The sequence below is a fragment of the Dendrobates tinctorius genome, unplaced genomic scaffold, assembly GCF_039654945.1.
Source record: "Dendrobates tinctorius isolate UK_male_01 unplaced genomic scaffold, ASM3965494v1 ptg000048l, whole genome shotgun sequence".
NCBI classification, from domain to species: Eukaryota; Metazoa; Chordata; class Amphibia; order Anura; family Dendrobatidae; genus Dendrobates; species Dendrobates tinctorius.
The window spans coordinates 6,130,001-6,142,551 of record NW_027361716.1 but is presented as its reverse complement, the minus strand read 5'-3'; positions in this window follow the sequence as shown (position 1 = coordinate 6,142,551).

The window sequence follows — 12,551 nt, the reverse complement described above, 5'->3', positions numbered from 1 at the left end:
GGAGGGATGTGGATTTGCCAGAAAGTGCTCCTCCACCCAGCACTCGCAGTGCATCATTGACACCGGGAACATTGGCCCACATGTCAGATTATGCCTTGCAGATCCTAAAAAGGGACCCCCGCATTGCCAAAATGATGAACGATAACGACTACTGGTTGGCCAGCATCTTGGATCCACGCTATAAAGGCAAATTACAAAACATCATGCCACAGGAGAACCTTGACCTAATATTGGCTAATAAACAAGCAACTCTGGTAAATCGGTTGCTTGAGGCATTCCCAGCACACAGCAGCGGTGATGGTTCTCACACGAGCCGTACGGGCCGGGGGCAGCTTGGCAGAGGTGTTCGTGGTGCACACAGCAGAAGTGGCGTTGGAGACAGGGGTTTCATGACAATGTTGTGGACTGATTTTTCAAATACCGCTCACACAACTGGTAATACTGCATCGATGGAAAGTGACAGGAGACAGCAGTTGTCAACTATGGTTACAAACTACTTTTCCTCCCATATCGATGTTCTCCCACACAGGTCATTCCCCTTTTACTATTGGGCCGAAAAACTGGACACCTGGCCTGAATTGGCCCAATATGCCTTACAGGAGCTCGCTTGCCCAGCTGCAAGTGTGCTATCGGAAAGAGTCTTCAGTGCAGCTGGATCAATCCTGACAGAAAAAAGGACCCGTCTGTCAACCCAAAATGTGGATGATCTAACCTTCATTAAAATGAACCATGCATGGGTTTCCAAGGATTTTGTCCCACCTTCCCCTGATGACACATAGGGTGACAGAAAAATGGCTTGCTTTGGTCCACCTCTTCCTGGGACTTCACCTATTTCGCCTTTTGCATCAGCTGAATGTCCAACATCAACATATGGCACTTTCTAAAACTCCCTAACTGTGCTGCCTCCCCCCATGGCCGGGGTCACCACCTAGCGCACGACACCGTGCGAGTGCCGTTGCCCTGGACAGGTAGGTAGGCCGACTCTTGGGCGCGGGCACTGGCACAGGGACCCTCATAGTGCAATCAAGTGTCTCTGACGGTGGTGGTGCACACCCGCCGTCAGACACACCGCTGTACTATGAGGGGCCCAGTGCCAGTACCGACGAGTGGGCCCCCCTTGCTTGGGCAGGGCCCCGCATTTGCAATCTTTACCTCTCCCTGCTCCTCCGCTGTGTAATCTGGGCCGTCAAATCCATACTGTGCCTGACACCGTCTGAGCCTGCCTCCTGATGTATAGACATATATTTTGAATGTGTACGCTATCCATACATGTTATCCAGGGATACGGTACCCTTTCTAACCTTTGTGCAATCACGTGAAATCCATACTGGGCCTAACACCGTCTGAGCCTGCCTCCTGAGACATATATTTTGAATGTGTATGCTATCCATACATGTTATCCGGGGAAACGGTACCCTTTCTAACCTTTGTGCAATCACGTGCAATCCATACTGGGCCTGACACCGTCTGAGCCTGCCTCCTGATGTATAGACATATATTTTGAATGTGTACGCTATCCATACATGTTATCTGGGGATACGGTACCCTTTCTAACCTTTGTGTAATCATGTGCAATCCATACTGGGCCTAACACTGTCTGAGCCTGCCTCCTGAGACATATATTTTGAATGTGTACGCTATCCATACATGTTATCCAGGGATACGGTACCCTTTCTAACCTTTGTGCAATCACGTGCAATCCATACTGTGCCTGACACCGTCTGAGCCTGCATCCTGATGTATAGACATATATTTTGAATGTGTACGCTATCCATACATGTTATCCGGGGATACGGTACCCTTTCTAACCTTTGTGCAATCACGTGCAATCCATACTGGGCCTGACACCGTCTGAGCCTGCTTCCTGATGTATAGACATATATTTTGAATGTGTACGCTATCCATACATGTTATCTGGGGATACGGTACCCTTTCTAACCTTTGTGCAATCACGTGCAATCCATACTGGGCCTAACACCGTCTGAGCCTGCCTCCTGACACATATATTTTGAATGTGTACGCTATCCATACATGCTATCCGGGGATACGGTACCCTTTCTAACCTTTGTGCAATCACGTGCAATCCATACTGGGCCTAACACCGTCTGAGCCTGCCTCCTGAGACATATATTTTGAATGTGTACGCTATCCATACATGTTATCTGGGGATACGGTACCCTTTCTAACCTTTGTGCAATCACGTGCAATCCATACTGGGCCTAACACCGTCTGAGCCTGCCTCCTGATGTATAGACATATATTTTGAATGTGTACGCTATCCATACATGTTATTTGGGGATACGGTACCCTTTCTAACCTTTGTGCAATCACGTGCAATCCATACTGGGCCTGACACCGTCTGAGCCTGCCTCCTGATGTATAGACATATATTTTGAATGTGTACGCTATCCATACATGTTATCCGGGGATACGGTACCCTTTCTAACCTTTGTGCAATCACGTGCAATCCATACTGGGCCTGACACCGTCTGAGCCTGCCTCCTGATGTATAGACATATATTTTGAATGTGTACGCTATCCATACATGTTATCCGGGTATACGATACCCTTTCTAACCTTTGTGCAATCACGTGCAATCCATACTGGGCCTGACACCGTCTGAGCCTGCCTCCTGATGTATAGACATATATTTTGAATGTGTACGCTATCCATACATGTTATCTGGGGATACGGTACCCTTTCTAACCTTTGTGCAATCACGTGCAATCCATACTGGGCCTAACACCGTCTGAGCCTGCCTCCTGAGACATATATTTTGAATGTGTACGCTATCCATACATGTTATCCAGGGATACGGTACCTTTTCTAACCTTTGTGCAATCACGTGCAATCCATACTGGGCCTAACACCGTCTGAGCCTGCCTCCTGAGAGATATATTTTGAATGTGTACGCTATCCATACATGTTATCCAGGGATACGGTACCCTTTCTAACCTTTGTGCAATCACGTGCAATCCATACTGGGCCTAACACCGTCTGAGCCTGTCTCCTGAGACATATATTTTGAATGTTTACGCTATCCATACATGTTATCCAGGGATACGATACCCTTTCTAACCTTTGTGCAATCACGTGCAATTCATACTGTGCCTGACACCGTCTGAGCCTGCCTCCTGATGTATAGACATATATTTTGAATGTGTACGCTATCCATACATGTTATCCGGGGATACGGTACCCTTTCTAACCTTTGTGCAATCACGTGCCATCCATACTGGGCCTAACACCATCTGAGCCTGCCTCCTGATGTATAGACATATATTTTGAATGTGTACGCTATCCATACATGTTATCTGGGGATACGGTACCCTTTCTAACCTTTGTGCAATCACGTGCAATCCATACTGGGCCTAACACCGTATGAGCCTGCCTCCTGAGATATATATTTTGAATGTGTACGCTATCCATACATGTTATCCGGGGAAACGGTACCCTTTCTAACCTTTGTGCAATCACGTGCAATCCATACTGGGCCTAACACCGTCTGAGCCTGCCTCCTGATGTATAGACATATATTTTGAATGTGTACGCTATCCATACATGTTATCCGGGGATACGGTACCCTTTCTAACCTTTGTGCAATCACGTGCAATCCATACTGGGCCTAACACCGTCTGAGCCTGCCTCCTGATGTATAGACATATATTTTGAATGTGTACGCTATCCATACATGTTATCCGGGGATACGGTACCCTTTCTAACCTTTGTGCAATCACGTGCAATCCATACTGGGCCTAACACCGTCTGAGCCTGCCTCCTGATGTATAGAAATATCTTTTGAATGTGTACGCTATCCATACATGTTATCTGGGGATACGGTACCCTTTCTCACCTTTGTGCAATCACGTGTAATCCATACTGGGCGTGAGAACGGCTGGCGAGCTGTTAAGCAAGCTACAGCACCTGTGGTTTGCACACGTAAGTTTTTCATTTTTTCAGGAATGACGGTTAGGCCTAATTCCGGAACTGCGGTTGACCTGCACTTACTGGGAAATCATTGTTCGCGGGTAATAATTGTAATCAGTGATCCCCATCACTAACGTTGTTCAGCGGGTTATCTGCACATGTAAGCGACAAACACTGGCCTTTTCAGTGTAGCGCACATGCAGCCACGGACATGTAAGGGTATGACACACCAGTTATTGGCCAATCTCATGTGCCAGAGCCTCACGTGTCCCTCTAGTAAGCCGGACTCGGACCGCGGGGCATGACGGCGTCTCGTTCGTTAACGGAATTAAGCTTGCAATGTGTGCATCTGTTCTGTAGCTGGCATGGTTGAGGTTTCCCAGGTGGAGTCGAATTTAACCGTAGGCTCCACTCCTGGTGGTGCCCTTCTGGACATTCCTTTAAGGTTCAGCTTTGCAACCATACTGCCCACGTAAAACAAACACTTTGCCTTCATGAACGCTGTTTGGAGGGTCATGACTCGTGGGAATAACGTCGCCCAATCAATTAACCTGCTAGAGAGATCCTTCATTGCTCCCAAGCATGACATCACACTCCCTAGGAAGAAGGTAATGCCACTGTGGCGACCGTACTCCTGGGGGCGACACAAGTGCACTGATGCCCAGCCACTGCTCGATGAATCTGCTGGTACATTGACCCAGACCACTACATTCCCCTCGCACGCTACCCGGCCTGAATCTGACCCTGATGAAACTCAGGTTACCCTTCCCATATACAGTTCCAACTTACACAGTGACAAAGAGGAAGCTGCAGATGAAAGTGCAGGTTCGGCCCACCCGCCATCAGACACACCACCGTACTATCAGGGGCCCTGTGCCAGTGCCGTCGCCAACGAGTGGGCCCCCCCTGCTTGCCCAGGATCACAGCACTTGCAAAGTTGAAATACTGTACAGTGAGATGGAAGATGGGGACGACGAGGAGTCTAGACTAGTACAGGGATTCCCTAGCGAGGAGACTTATTTGATTGTTTTCAATGTTGGGACAGCAATATTTGGGGAGCACTATACTCTGGAGAATGATAGATGGGGCCCACCATACACTGGAACATTCCAAAGGTGGACATCAGACACTGGAGCAGCATTTACAGGGCCCATTATACACTAGAGCATTAGAAATGGGGCCCATTATGTTTGGAGCATTATTTGGGCCCATAAGACAGTGGAGCTTCATCCATGGGGACCAACATATACTGTAGCATTATGTGGAGCTCATCATATACTGTTTCAAACATTGTATGGGACCAATGATTCTGTATGGAGAAATAGATGGGCCTCGTCATGAGATGTAAAAAGTGAGGTATTTTTCATTGTACTATACCGCTATTTCTCTGCCGTATCGGAGCATGATGAGTTGTGGTATGTGTTAAAGGGGCGCTCTTTTGCCCAGGGCACATGAAAACCTGCAGCCAGCCCTCCCCCCCTACAACTTTAGCCAAATAACCCCCATTTTTCAGTGCGTAACTTGTATTATGAAGTTAATTAAGGTTGACAAGCTTAAGTAAGAAGAATTGATGCTTTTGGCATTCAAATGGGCACTGTAGGTGTGTTTCCTGTCCTCCTCTCACTGCCGACTTTTATTCCCCATTGACTTACATTGGGTTTCGTGTTTCGGGACGACCCCAACTTTTCCCTATAATCGGACGATCTTGCTCGACCCGACTTTTGGAAAAGTCGGGTTTCACGAAACAAAACTCGACCCTAAAAAACCAAAAGTTGCTCAACTCTAGTCTGTCACCATCTGACAGAAACGTTGCCTCCTGCTGACTGGAGCCGTCTGTGATGGTGTAGCCGCTTGTGGCGGTCCCACAAAACTTTTCCACATTGGGCCATACTGGCATTGCCTTGTCCTGCGGCACTGCCTCTGCTACCTCTTTGTGCAGAGCCTCCTCCACTGCCTCTACCCACATGGCTGCTTTGAAAAGCACTACCAGCAACACTTGCGGGGGGAATGGAGAACATGATGGCCTGCACAAGTGTTTCTTGGTACTCCCGCATTTTTCGCTCCCGGTTCAACTGTGGTATGAGGCTTTGTAAGTTGTCCCGGTAGCGAGGATCTAGGAGGGTGTACACCCAATAATCAGCTGTGTGGAGAATGTTGGCGATGCGGCGGTCATTTAACAAGCACTGCAGCATGAAATCAACCATGTGCTGCAGACTGCCAACTGGACCGGAAACACTGTCCCCAGCTTGAGGCAGCATCTCTGCCTGCTCAGCATCACCCCACCCTCGCTGTACACACTGACTACTAGAACCTTGTGTACCTCCCTCCTCTGGAGAGATGTGTTCCTCCTCCTCCATTGACTCCTCATCATCCTCCTCACTAAGTGTCCCCTGCCTGGGCCTTTGTGTGGAAGCACGTTGCGCAGACTTGCCAGAAGCAGATGGCATTTCTGACTGCTCATCCTCGACATCTTCAGAAACCTCCTCACTTAGTGCTTGTAAGGTTTTTTGAAGCAGACAGATGAGGGGGACAGTCATGCTGATTAGTGCATCATCTGCACTGGCCATCCGCATGGAGTCATCGAAGGCACGCAAAACTTGGCAGATGTCCCTCATAGTGGCCCACTCAGTGGTGGTGAAGTGTGTCCGGCGCACAGTGCGACTTGTTTGCGCCTGATGCAGCTGGTACTCCATTACTGCTGCCTGCTGCTCACACAACCGCTCCAACATATGTAACGTTGAATTCCACCTGGTGGGGAGGTCACATATGATGCGATGTTCTGGCAGGCGGAATCGGCGTTGCAGAGATGCAATGCGCGATCTTGCCATGCTGGAACGCCGCAAGTGAGCACACTCTAGGCGAACCTTGTGCAGCAGATCCGGATAGTCCCTCAGAAAGCTCTGCACGACCAAATTGAGCACATGTGCCAGACATGGTATGTGAGTGAGGTTGCCTAGGCCCAGAGCTGCCACTAGATTTCGGCCATTGTCACTCACTACCAAACCTGGCTGGAGATTCGCTGGCACAAACCACACATCGCCCTCCTGCTTGATGGCATTCCAGAGCTCCTTTGCTGTGTGGCTCCGATTCCCCAAAGAAATTAATTTAAGGATGGCCTGTTGAGGTTTGGCCACACCTGTGCTCATATCTGGCCTAGCAGGCTCACGCAGTGCTGATTCCGAGGAACTAGAGTAGGAGGAGGACTCAATATGTACAGACTGCATTCCTGCAATCCTTGGAGTTGGCAGAATACGTACAGAGCCACTCTCCACAACATTGACCCAATGGGCAGTGAGGGAAAGGTATCATCCCTGTCAATGGCTACTGGTCCACGCATCGGTGGTCAGGTGGACCTTGCTACTGACGGCATTTAGTAGCGCCTTTTAAATTTTTCCCTCCACATGCTTTTACAGGGCAGGGACGGCTTGCCTGCTGAAATAAAAGTGGCTGGGCACATTGTATTGTGGAACTGCCAATGACATAAAGTTCCGGAAGGTGTCAGTCTCCACCAGCCTGAATGACAGCATCTCAAGGGCCAGTAGTTTGGCAATGCCGGCATTCAGAGCCAGTGCTCGGGGATGGTTTGCCGAGTATGGCCGCTTTTTCTCCCATGCCTGTGCTACCGATTGCTGGTGAGTGGCCTGGGAGTGTGCTGATGACTGCGAACGTGGTTCAGTGGGTGGAATTTCACTGGGTCTCTGGACAACAGTGGCAGTGGTTCTTCCATGGCATTCCAGTGAGGAAGCCGAACCAGCTGTGTGTGAGCTGGAGGAAGAGGCCCCAACACGAGCTGAAGAGGTGGTAGGTGCTGCTGAAGGTTGGCCTACATCTTCAGTGTGTCTGTAACTCCACCTCGTGCTTGGTACGCACATGTTTCCACATATTTGTGGTATTGAGGTTGCTCACTTTTTTCCCTCGTTTCACTTTCTGATGACACAGCTTGCATTTGACAAAGCAAATGTCATCTGCAACTGTGTCAAAAAAAGACCACGCACTGCAAGTCCTGGGAGCGCCCGTTTTGTGTTTTGGAAGAGGATTGCTCCTCACGGGTGCCAAAGTGGAGGCTACAGGCAACCAAGTCTGCCCCCGCCCTCTCCCTCCTCTTTTGGCCGTTCGGGAATCTCTTCCTCAGAGCTGCTCCCACCACCTTCCTGTGGCTGACGCCATGATGGGTCAAGGACCTCATCATCTCCTCTCCCCTCTTCAAGCACCGGCTGGTCCTGGGTTGTCTCGCCAGCACCGTACGCACCAGAAATTGGCAACTGAGTCTCATCATCATCAGATGAGCACTGAGGTGTGCTGACAATAGGCACTGGCCCACCCGCCTCTTCAGATTCAGAGGGACAAAGCAGTTGTGCATCACTGCATACTCCCTCTTCTTCACGCTCTAGAATGCTGCTTGGCTGGCCACCTCTTTCCAAGCCAACAGATTCTGAGAACAGAAGTAAAGATTGAGATGGCTCCTGTCCAGGGCTCTCAGACTGCCTGGGCAATTTGGCAGGTGGTGAAGAGACAGATGGTTGCTCTTCAGTGCTCTGGCCTTGGGAGGATGCGGAAGTCATTGAAGTGGATGCGTTAGCTGCCATCCATCCGACAACGGCTTCAATTTGTTCGTCACGCAGCAGTGGGGTACGGCGAGGTCCTACAAAGCTGCGCATGAAGGACTGTTGCCTGGTAAAAGTGGGGGATCCCGGGTCACTGGTGGCCGCAGCAGACACCGAATCCCCACATCCTCTCCCTGCTGAATCCCCCCGTCCTCTCCCTGCTGAAACTCCATGGCCACGACCACGTGCCTTACTCCCTGCCTTCTTCATCTTGGTAGACTGATAAAGATAGGCAGAAAAGTAAAAAAGGGGTGGCTTAGTGTTCTTATTCCTGAACACCTGCTAACCAGTATAAGAAACACTAATTTGGCTAAGAGTGTGTGTACTACACTTTAATATGATCTAATGTGGCCTAGACAACTGTAAAGTGGAGTGTTTGGTGAACTTTATTTCCTTTTTTTTGGGGGGGGGGAAGAAAAGGATGTGACCAAAGTTTGAAAGCTATAGTATCACAAACTTTTTGGAGCGATTACAATGCAGGAAGCTAACCTACAATGCAATTGATGAGGCTCCAAAAAATAGGGTGATACTAGTCTGGCTGGCCCTGAAGGGCACAAGCCAGCAAAAAGACTCCTCTATCTAATCCTATATAGTGTATGCAACCAACCAATGACAATGGATGCGGTTGGAAGCACACTAATATAGGAGCAAAAATCTGGCTAAATTAGCTGCAAAAAAAGGACTATGTATGAGGCAGTGACGCATGCTGAGCGGACTACAGCTAGCGGTGGCTGTAGAACACACTGCAACGTGAGCTGCACTCACACACAGAGAGACCTATCAGACAGCCAAAAACAGTGCAAAGAAATGGGCTATAGCACTGAAAGGCTGCTGAAAGGCTCCGCTGTCCACTCCTTTAGTGTTTGCAACCAACGTATATGGATACATATGGAATGACACTATACAGGAGAAAAAAAAGCAGCAATAAAAGAAAAGTGTTTATGAAGCAGAGACACACGCTGGGCGGCCTACAAGCAGACATGCCTGCAGGACACACTACACAGCATGGGTCTGCACTCACACAGCCCTTGCAGACAGCTATTAAAACAGCGCTGCTGGGCTACAAAAATGCTACAGTTGTGGATTATGTAGCCTGGGTATAGCAATAGATATTTTGGATGATCGCTATTTCTAACTGTCCCTCACAGTCTTCAACAGCAGCCTGTCCCTAACTGAATTCACAGCAGAGTGACCAGAAATGGCGGCTGCAGCGGTTTTTATAGTGCATCATGACATCATTTCAGCAGCCAATCACAGCCATGCCAGTAGTTAACATGCCTACATGCCTAACAGGATGTGCCCACACTTCTGAGGAACCCCATTGGCTGAATCAAATCGAGCGGGCTCCTAGCATTATGGGAACTTCCGATTCCGGTATTCGATATGAAAAAAGTATCGGAACTAAGTATCGGAATTCCGATACAGCTAATATCGGCCGATACCCAATACTTGCGGTATCGGAATGCTCAACACTAGTCATCATCAATGGGAACCATTCACGGTTCAAAGCTTTTCCCTCTTCATAATGTGGATTTGGAGTCAGTCAGCTCCAAAAACATCCTTAAAAATAATCCGAAAATGCTGAGAAGACTGAACATAATCATTTCCAAGTAAAATAGACTTGATGTTCATTTGATCAGGCTTTGGAGCGTCTATTAACCATGTCAAGTTTCCAAAAAGATATTGACTATGTTAACCTTTTTTTTTATATTTTGTCAGATATGTATGTTTCACAACTTCCATGCTCTTCACCTTCTTTTGTACTTCTCCCACACTTTATCCTCCATGATCCGCAGCAGTAGCATTTTTTTCATCAACTTTTTCTTCACCTTATTCATCTTCTTCTTCATCTTCTTCCCATTAATTTTTTTTTCCATTCTTCATATTCTTCTTATTCAGCTATTATTAACTTTAATATGCTATTTCTTCATCTTCTTCCTATTCTTCTTTGTCTTCATTTTCTTATGATGACAGGCATTCCTGTAGTACTTATCTATAAAAGTTATAAGGTTACACCTTACGTTCTGCCTGTCACTAAAGATTTACAACAGGATTTGTCCGCGTTCAGTTTGGCCTGCAGCAGGGGCACCACGAGGAGGAACGGACTCACCCCCATTTACTGCTTAGTCTTCTTCTGCTTATAATTTTGATTTCTTCTATGCTGATTTTTAGTCTTATGCTTAATGTTCTTCTGCTTTCTGTTCTTCTGCTTTTGCTTCTTGTTCTTCTGTCTTTTGTTCTGTATCTTGGTGGTTGTCTTCATGTTCTTTGCCCTCTTGGTCTTATTATTTAGGGTCATATTTCTGGTCTTCTTTGGTGTGGTCTTCAGGGTCGTCGTCATCAGGGTCGTCGTCATGGAGATCAATAAGGATTACCAAAGACAATTTCAAAAAGCTTGATCTTGGAAATGTAGCAGAAGGTACAAGAAGGCTGAGAAACTGGCGAGAACCAGCAGACAGTGCTGGCACCCGGATGGGTAGCAGAAGGAACAAGAGCCAATGGCACTACCGAGGACCAACTGACGGTGCTGGACCACGGTTACTTAGCAGAAGGTACCTGTGCTAAAAAGCACTACCAAGGACCAGCTGATGGTGCTGGACCTCGGATACTGAGATGGAGGCACCTAGGCCAAAAGCTGTGGCGAGAACCAGCAGACAGTGCTGGCACCCGGATGGGTAGCAGAAGGAACAAGAGCCAATGGTACTACCGAGGACCAACTGACGGTGCTGGACCACGGTTACTAAGCAGAAGGTACCTGTGCTAAAAAGCACTACCAAGGACCAGCTGACGGTGCTGGACCTTGGATACCGAGATCCGGCACCTAGGCCAAAGGCTGTGGCGAGAACCAGCAGACAGTGCTGGCACCTGGATGGGTAATAGAAGGAACAAGAGCCAATGGCGCTACCGAGGACCAACTGACGGTGCTGGACCACGGTAACTAAGCAGAAGGTACCTGTGCTAAAAAGCACTACCAAGGACCAGCTGACGGTGCTGGAATTCGGATACCGAGTTGGAGGCACCTAGGCCAAAGGCCCTGGCGAGAACCAGCAGACAGTGCTGGAACCTGGGTGGGTAGCAGGAGGTACCCATTCAAAGCAAAGTAGCCAGGCCGCAAGCCGGCCGCAGTTACCGAAACCCACAGTCATACAGGGGGTCCATGTCCCATTGGCACTACGGATCCAGCCTTCAGTGCCAGTTCCCGCAGCCCACATAGGAGTCACCTAAACTGCAGGCACCGTAGAGTTGTCTAACCCGGCCGCAAGACGACAGGACAACGGATTGGTGGCATAGTGACCTTGACACTACCTGAAAACAGGCTGGGCAACAGGGAGTACCCGTGCCAAAGACACTGCTGAGAACCAGCTGACGGTGCTGGAACCCAGATGGGTAGCAAAAGCTACAAGAGCTGATGGCACTACCGAGGAACAGCTGACCGTGCTGGACCACGGTTACTAGGCAGGAGGTACCTGTGCTAGCAAGCACTGCCAAGGACCAGCTGATGGTGCTGGACTTCGGATACCGAGATGGAGGCACCTAGGCCAAAGGCTGTGGCGAGAACTACTGAACGTGCAAACCACCCTTGAGGGTGAAGGGGTTAAGGTTTGTGCAAATCAAAGCACATGTCCCAGTCCATCAGCCAGGACAGCGATCTGTGGCTGCTGGACAAGATCAAGAGAAAAACCTCTTACATGATACCATACCTATAATACAAGTCAAGGGTAAGGTTCGAAAGACCCTATAAAGGGTCCTGATTGACTTTTGTGTGCTACAAAAAAAGCCACAAAACACATTCAAAAGACGCCGAAAAGAATTTTTAGAAAAACACCACCAAAAATGTTTATAAGGCACTTTAGGAAATTCTGGAAAACACAAGAAAAGATGGCTTAGAGAAAAATCAAAAACACTTCCTGAAGCCATTTTGGCTTCAAATCCTTGTCAGATTCACCCACTTTGAAAGAGTGTTATGTGAATATTGACTCAAGTCACAGAGTATGAGATTGCTTGGTATGACATCGACAA